Source organism: Solanum verrucosum, unplaced genomic scaffold (assembly GCF_900185275.1).
Source record: "Solanum verrucosum unplaced genomic scaffold, falcon-dt-bn FXZP01000138.1, whole genome shotgun sequence".
NCBI lineage: Eukaryota > Viridiplantae > Streptophyta > Magnoliopsida > Solanales > Solanaceae > Solanum > Solanum verrucosum.
Window position 1 is genome coordinate 1,750,112 of NW_026020134.1, and position 9,275 is coordinate 1,759,386.

Below are 9,275 nucleotides of genomic sequence, written 5' to 3' on the forward strand. Positions count from 1 at the left end.
GTGATTATAAATCTTTTTCATTAGGTATAAAATAAAAAAGTGTTAATTAATTATTTTTAAATATAGATTAGTCAATAAATAAATAAACATTTAAAAGGCCGTAAAACATTGGTTTAGCACCACCTATGAATGCGGAGTAGCAAAAAACTGCTCCTTACTCAATTAGAGGTCTCAAGTTCAAATTCTAAATATGAAACATTCTTGTTAGGAAACGTTTTCCTTCAAATGAAGTCCTACTCATTGAGAATTAGAATAAGTTGGACTCTGTAAATGTCAACACCCAATGAAAAAATAAAACATTAGTTTAGCTATTTTTGTGCATTGGCGTAAAGAAAGGGTCCCCAAAGAAATAATAATAGGGAATATAGGGCCTTATTCGGGAAAAACACTGTTTGGTATATGTATTAGGGAAAATTGTATAAAATAGCAAACTATTAATTCAAATTAAAAGTTATAGCTATAGTTTATTTTATTTGTAATTTGCAACAAACATTCCATTTTTTGCCATCTAATTCGGTATACAATTAACCATTTTCGGTATTCAAATGTATAAAATTATAAAATGCATTTGTGTTTGTATAAAGAGAGAGAAAAGTGTATATACAAATACAAATACAAATACATATATTTTCGTCCTATACACTTATAATTATACAAATACAAATCTTATTATACAAATTACAATGTAGAAATGAATTTATACAAAACTGAACAATTTGTATAAAATTGGATGTTTGTAGCGAATTATACAAATCAAAAGCTCCATAGCAAACATAAAATTTGTTATGGAACGCAATTATGCAAACTATATCTATAACATACAAATATGATTTTTATGTTTGTTGTATATGTGAAAGTTGCTCTATGTATTAAGTTCAATTATATTTAAATGAAGAAATTCGTGCAATGTAGGGCCTTATTCAAAAGAAAACACTCTTTTTCAAGAATTTTTCTATACACAAAACTCAAACTCAAAACTTCTGATTAAGAAAAGAATAACTTCATCCAATGCACTACCACATTCGATGTGAGTTGATTTGCTGTCTATATGGTTTAATATGGAAGCATTGGAGGGACAACAAAGCCCATGCACCTATGTGGGTTTTTTTTTGCATTAATTAAAGATTCTTTTGGTAATAAAATTTATTTATTATGAATTAAATTTGGGTCTTTTACATATTTGGTTGCTCCACTAAAAATAATTATAGCGGCTAACTAATATATACGTACTTAAATATGAATTTTAAATTTGTAAAAAGTGATTCAAATCTATTTTCAATTACTTTTATAAATTTCAATAAAATGTTATTTCCTCATCTTCTTTTTTTTTTTTGTGAAAATCTTGTAACAATTTATCTTCAACTTTATTAATTATTAAATAATATAAAAAATATTTAAAAATTATGATCAAACGCATGCAAATATTACAATTGGAGTAGATCTTTGACAAAAAAAAAACAGAGTAGATCTTTGAGATGTAAGTTTGCAGACAGATATGGTTAAAGAGTCCTTTTCTAGGTATTGTTTGATTTTAGTGCATAACAATGTACAGACCACACGTGGACATGGTTTTTTTTTTGAAGATGATAATTTTATTAGGAGAGTCAAAATATAGAGTTAATAAATTTTGGAAAATTATTTATCAAAATTATTGAATTTTATCTTATATTAATAAAATCATTCAACTCAAGTCTTTATATCAATAAAATCACTCAACTAAATTTTTTCATGTCAAATTCTTTTAATGATAAATTTAATCAAGTGATTTTATTGATGAAAGGGCTGAAAGTTTAATGACTTTGCTAAATAGTTTCTCGAAGTTGACTGATCTTTTAAGATATTATAAAATAAATACACAATTTTTAATTATTCTTTTTAGTATATACATACATTAATTACGATAAATATAATACATAATTTGATCTTACAATGGAATACTATATGTATTCCAAATACAAAAACATGGTAATATAACCTATAAGAAGTCAAAAAACACTATTTAAATATTGACTTGAGTTGGACGGCAAGTGTTCAATTCTTACACCGTACCGTATGCATTATTGTGAGTCATTTTGTCCTAATATCTTGGACAATCGATGGTGTGACCCTGCTCCTAATAGCCAGAGTTCCCAACATCCTTATTCATCAACATTTTCTAATTAATTGGTGAAGGATCTAATTTGTATATATTGATAGTGAATTTCTATACATTTTAGGTGTATTCTAACATGTTGTAGCAAGTAATTCGTTTATGTGTATGTAACGACCTGAACCGTCGTTAATTAGAAAAAGCGAAAATTCGAGAAAAATATGGGCCATTGACCCGCCAGGGCGGGCCAGGTGCTGCTGGAGCGGCGGCGCTAGGGCGGGATAAGTGAGCGCCATAGTGGGATAGGCGAGACAAAACATAAATTACGAAAAATCCAATTTTCTCCATCTTCCTAAAATACCTAAATAAGTCGTAAAATACTCTAGAAACCTCAGAAAAGCTGCTCCAAGCTTGGGAATGAAGGAGAAGGGGATTTCTAGCGTGAGGATGGCGAAATCTTACGAATTCTTGGCTAAATTCACCGTCACGAACCCGGAAAACTCGAATCGAAGTCAAAACTCCGTACAACTGCTTGACGCCCAGGTAGGCTAGGTTTTTACAATCGAGTAATTTTAAATCTGTGCTTACTACGTGATATATGTAAATCAATGGTAGGGTTGTGTGTAGACCCTCGTTCACCGAGTAAATTACATGAATAATCCTTAGAATTTAAGTGTGTGGGTTTATGCCTTGTGAGGAGGAATTGGTGAGTTATTAGAAAGACCTAGAATTGCTATCATGGATAGAATTGAGTCAGGAATAAGGACATGAAATCAAGAGTGAAACTAGGTCTATGAATGTATGTTACATCCGATAATTAAATTGATGAAATTGAGGAATTATGATGAATAGTGATTAAAACCTAATGAGAAATCCTAGCGATGAACTAGGGTTGAGTATGGTCAACTATTATATATGTGATAGGGATTGAAGAGTAATTCCTAGGTGATGGTTGTGATTTTATAATTGTGTGATGTATACTTGCTCTTGCTTCGTGATGATACTTGTATATGTATGAATGTTGCAATGTTGATCACACTTGTTGTAACTGAGATAGATGAAATATCATTGCCATGAAATCATGACTTAAATGTATGATCTTAATGATGTACTTGTCTTTCGTGATTGTGGTGTGTGAATGGGATGAAATTGCCACATTCCAGCATAACTAACTTGGATCGGATTGCCACGTTCCGGCATAAACTTGGATCAGATTGCCACGTTTTGACATAATATGGGATCGACTGTCACGTTCCGGCACACTAACTTGGGATCGGTTTCCATGTTTCGGCATGCTAACTGTTTGAGTATGGGTTTCGTGAGAGGACCAATAATGTGCTATTAGATGTGAGTTCTTCGTTGTTCATGTGCTTGTTGATAACATGGTATATGCTTGATATATGTTTGTGAAGTATAGTGTTGTATTAGTTGTATAAGTTGTACTTAGAGGGCACGTGTTATGACGAGTTATAGTTGGTTGTTCGTGGGATGTAAGGGGGAAAGTAGGGATAGTAAGTGCGATGGAATATGTTTATGTGGATTTCACCTTGGGGGGAAGGAAGATTGGGTTAGTGTGAAGAAAGTTGAATTAATGTATTATGTGACTATGGTTGGGTAATGTGGCGAGGAAGCAAGGGTAGGACGTGAGCAGTTAGTTGAATTGGCGATGTTGGTACTTGGGGGATTGACTATGTGTTTAGAATGGTTAAGATGTGATCAAGAAACCAGTAAGTAGGTTGATTGAAAATGAGGTAATAGTTAGAATGCTAGTGTGATTTGGAGGTATTTCAAGAAAAGGATGAAGATGGAGAAGCAAGTGGTTTATTTTATGATCTTACTAGTTGGTTTCTTATGTTATGTGGTGGGCGTCGGGTTGACCGAGGATGCCTACCAGTACGTGTGTTTGTACTAATACTACTCTTGCTATGTCTTTTTGACATAGTCTGGATGCAGGCTTGGTGACGTCTCATTAGGTGAAGACGAAGAAAATCTCCAGCAGTTTCTGTTCTTCCTTCCGCATGGTGGCAGCTGTGTATTTTATTTTATTGTCCAGTTATACTTTTAGTAACTCTTGTACCTATTTAGACTAGATCCATGAGAGTTTTTAAATTACTTTTCAAGTTTGATTAAAATTGTGTCTAAGGGTATTATTTATAAAATCATAGTGTTGTGTCTATTCTATTTTCTTAAAAGTTTCCGCACATTTTAACTATTAGGATATGAGGGTTCTCCTACTTAGGTGTTAGATTGGGTGCCCGCACGGCCCGATGGGTTGGGTCGTGACAAATTAGTATCAAAGTCTAGGTTACCGATCTCCTAGTACAAGAGCAAAATGTGGACTAGACTCTTGCAGATTGGTGTGTTGACGTCCACACTTAATCCACAAAGGGCTAGGAGGCATTCTAGGAAGTTGTTCCACTCATTCTCTCATTTCGTGCGAAGTGTCGCTTGTGGTATGAGTTGAGTCCAATTAGTATCTCTCGATTCCAATTGGTATCTCAACGAAGTGAACTAGACGTCGTTGATACAACCGAAGGGACACCGACAAGTTAATTGGAACTGAAAGGTTTCAATTGGTATCTATCCTTAGGGGCTATAAGGAGCATGGATGACCAGTAATGGTCATTTATGAAACGAATTGAACTTGCTTGTGCATTGTATTTTGGAAACTGTGAAGGTGTGCTTCTTGTTGCCTGAATTAATTGGGATTGTGTGATTCTTGTTGTTGGATTAACTGTAATTGTGTACTGTTTGTTGAGTGATCAACTGTGTATGTGGAAGTATTCTTTGGTTGTCTGATTTATTGAGAAGGTGAATATATTTTTGGTTGGTGTGTATGATATGATTAAGAACACAATTTGGCGTGTCTGGATTTGTTATGAGTACATTTCTGATGGAATCATTAAAAGTATGCAAGTGTAATTCCCTGAATATCGTGAAATTTGTTGAGATAAATCATGACTAATAATCATGTTGATGTCTGGGTGTATCTTGGGGATGTATGGACTGTGGTGCTGAGTTGTTTATAACGATATGACTTGAGTATCGTGTACCCTAGCGTGGGAAATTTAGAAGTTCGATTAAATGGTAAAAAGGGGAACCTGGAAAATCGTAGAGAGGTGAGAGAAGAACCCAGAAATTATTGGCATGGGTTCTGGTCCCGTCGGAGCCGCTGGGGTGGGACTATTCCCGCCTTAGCGATACCACCAGAGCGGGATTATCCCCGCTAAAGTAGGACATGGCGAGGCAGAATCTCAGCCCTGCCTCCCATGTTTCCCTTAGTTAAAGATTTACCTTGAATGGGATCCGAACAAATCCCTACCAGCCTAACAGTGTTCAGCAACATGAATTATAGATTAGAAAAACCGTAAGAATTAAATAAAAGGCTGCATCAGAAAGAAAAACAAGCATCCATGTGCTACCAAAACTTAGAAAGTCGAAAGATAAAAATAAGTTGTCTTAAATTACAAGCCAAAAGGGCAAAGGGAAAGCTGATCAAGAACTCTCAGACTGGGTGTGTGGATGTCTAAATCAAGGTTCTCCGGGGGTGTCACGCCATTCCAAGCCTCATTCAGCATAGAGAAATCCTTGAAGTCCGGCGGCTCGAGTCAGGGAAGTTCCTTGCCGGTGCCCACGCAAGTAAAAATGGCCTTGACAGTCTTCCACATCCGAAGCATCAGACAATCCCTGACCACAACCTCTCTCCTCTCCTTGCGCAGCTGGGGGCGGAACATTTCAACCTCCAGGGCAGTGCTGCGTGGAACTAGAGTGAATTCAGTATAGGCACTCCCCATTCTCTCCCAGACAACCTCTAAGTCTTCATCAACCCATGCATCTGAGAGTGGGTCCTCGTCGTCCGAATCCACAGCCGTTTTGTTGCTGCTAGCCTTGCTTGTCCTCCTCATCTTGCCCCTAGAAGTAGAACCTGACTTGACCAAAAGAGGGTGAATGGGGGGATCCATAGGAAGTACCTCGTCAGCATCGAATAGTGGCACTCCCGCCCGCTTGCACAGGGCAGTGATGAGACTAGGGAGAAAGAAAGCCTTTTTGTTACCCCGATAGAACATCTTCCACTCCAAAATAATTTTTGCACCCATATTTAGCCGGATGCCTTATATGGCGCACACCACTACCAATGCTCAGGGATAGGTCACGTCGGTACGGTTGCCCGACGGGTGAATCCTCCTAGTCACCAAGTGTAACCACCTCTTAGCATCGGGTGACCAATCCGTACTTGTAATACCCTATGCAGTAGCCTAGTAACCCTGATCCCGGCGCGCAGGCTCAACCAGCTTGTCCCTCAGCCACTCCAGGTCCATCTCTCGTAGCCTGGTCTCGAATTCATTGTTCGGGACCTCCGGTACCTCAAGGGCCTCGTTAATAGCAGTGACATTCAGGGAGATGTCAACCCCCCAATGCGGATGACGGGACTAGGATCACCCCAATGGACGGTGGGCAGGATAGTATAGAAATATCGTACCCAATTAGTTCGAGCGGTAGGGGAAGCCTCGATCAATAGAATCCACCTGAACTCTACCAGATGAGCATAGAAAACAGGCTCCTTCTTCTTTAGTCGGTGCAGCACAAAACCCCTCTCGCAACAGAAACCCGTGTTTCGGTAGTTATGATGTCTCTCTCGACTAGTTGCATTAGGGAATCAAATGAAAGGCAAGTGCTCGTTGTTTTGTCCTTCCATTAGGAAATCCTGCAATGAGGTGGAGATAAGTTAGAACACAAAAGTATAATCGGGGTAAGGCTAAAAAGTAAAAATTGAGAAAAGAGAGAAAAATTGGTGTTAAGGGTGCAGGTCACTGGTCTGGCACATCCCGCCACAACGGTTAAAATCCCACCAGAGCGGGATGATGTAGGCCACCAAAACAGGATGAAGGTCACTCTGGCGGCCTTCATCTGGGACGAACAACAGGGGCGACAATGGCGTCTTTTCGTCCCAAAATCCTCGTTTTCGTCACAATTCAATCCGATCAAAGTATATTAACTATCCTAGAACATAAATAAGCATTTATTTTAACAAAATAACCTCAAAAATATTGTCCAATTTTGAGTTTATGTCAAGAAGACCCTTCGACTTCCCCCACCCTTTTGCGTATCGATTTAACCATATTTTTACGAAATCCTTACTCCCAGGACGTTGTGTAAACGTTGGGGACGTAAAGGAAGTAACCATGCTACGTTTCTCTAACACATTTAGTAACCTAGTTAAAATTCAAAATAACCACTCCAAAAACCGTCTTTGATTCAAATCCATTAGACACATCCAATTGTATGTAATTATCTAAGGAAGTAAAAAGTGTAAGAACGAGAAACTTACCTTAATTCAATGTTTGGACAAAGTTGGTTGAGAGGTTTTTGGGAGAGTTGAGTAAGGTGGAAAGGGAGAAATGAGGAAAATTCGTTCCCTATTCCCCCTTTACTGTTTTCGATCTCCCGCTCCAGCGGGAGATCTCGCTATAGCGGCCCCGCCTCAGCAGGAGGTCTGCCGCCCTGGCGGGCCAGGTGGTGTGAAAGTTGAATATCTTCGACCTTCGTGTATTACATCAGGGTTTCTTGTAGTCCTTGAGTATAGTACCTTTTCGTGTGTCAATTAACTGAAAGGTCACAATTAGTCATAGTTCTGTGGTGGATCAATTTGATAGTTGGGAGTGTCCTTAAATTAGAGTGTGTGATGTACGTAGCCTAGTCGTTCGGAGATGAACGAGGGGTAAATTGATATCTATTGTAACAACTCGAACCGTTGTTAATTAGGAAAAGCAAAGATTCGAGAAAAATCTAGGCCACTGACCCACCAGGGCGGGCCAGGTGCCGCTGGAGCGTCGGCTCCAAGGCGGGATAAGTGAGCGCCAGAGCGGGATTGGTGAGACAAAACATAAATTACGAGAAATCCAATTTTCTCCATCTTCCTAAAATACCTAAATAAGTCATAAATTACCCTAGAAACCTCAGAAAAGTTGCTCCAAGCTTGGGAATGAAGGAGAATGAGGTTTCTAGCGTGAGGATGGCAAAATCTTACAAATTCATAGATAAATTCACCGTCATGAACCCGGAAAACTCAAATCAAAGTCAAAACTCCGTACAACTGCTTAGCACCCAGGTAGGGTAGGTTTTTACGATTGAGTAGTTTTAAATCTGTGCTTACTACGTGATATATGTAAATCAATGGTAGGGTTGTGTGTTTACCCTCGTTCACCGAGTAAATTACACAAATAATCTTTAGAATTCAAGTATGTGGGTTTTTGCCTCGTGAGGAGGAATTGGTAAGTTAATTATTAAAAAGACCTAGAATTGCTATCATTGATAGAATTGGTCAGGAATAAGGACATGAAATCAAGAGTTAAACTAGGTCTATAAATGTATGTTACATCCAATAATTGAAGTGATGAAATTGAGGAATTATGATGAATTGTGATTAAAACGTAATGAGAAATCCTAACGATGAACTAGGGTTGAGTATGGTCAATTATTATATATGTGATAGGGATTGAGGAGTAATTCCTAGGTGATGGTTGTGATTCTATAATTGTGTGATGTATGTTTGTTCTTACTTCGTGATGATACTTGTATATGTATGAATGTTGCAATGTTGATCACACTTGTATTAAATAAGATAGATGAAATATCGTTGCCATAAAATCATGACTTAAATGTATGATCTTGATGATATGCTTGTGTTTTGTGATTATGGTGTGTGAATGTGATAGGATTGCCACGTTCTGGCATAGCTAACTTGGATCGGATTTCCACGTTCCGACATAAACTTGGATCAGATTGCCACGTTCCGACATAATATGGGATCGATTGCCACGTTCCGATACACTAACTTGGGATCGATTGCCACGCTACGGCATGTTAACTGTTTGAGTATGGGTTTCATAAGAGGACCAATATTGTGCTATTAGATGTGAGTTCTTCGTTGTTCGTGTGCTTGTTGATAACATGGTATATGTTTTATATACGTTTGTGAAGTATAGTGTTGTATTAGTTGTATAAGTTGTACTTAAGAGGGCATGTGTTATGACGAGTTATAGTTGGTTGTTCATGGGATGTAAGGGCGAGAGTAAGGATAGTAAGTGCGATGGAATATGTTTAGGTAGATTTCACTTTGGGGGGAAGGAAGATTGGGTTAGTGTGAAGAAAGTTGAATTAATGTATTATGTGACTATGGTTGGGT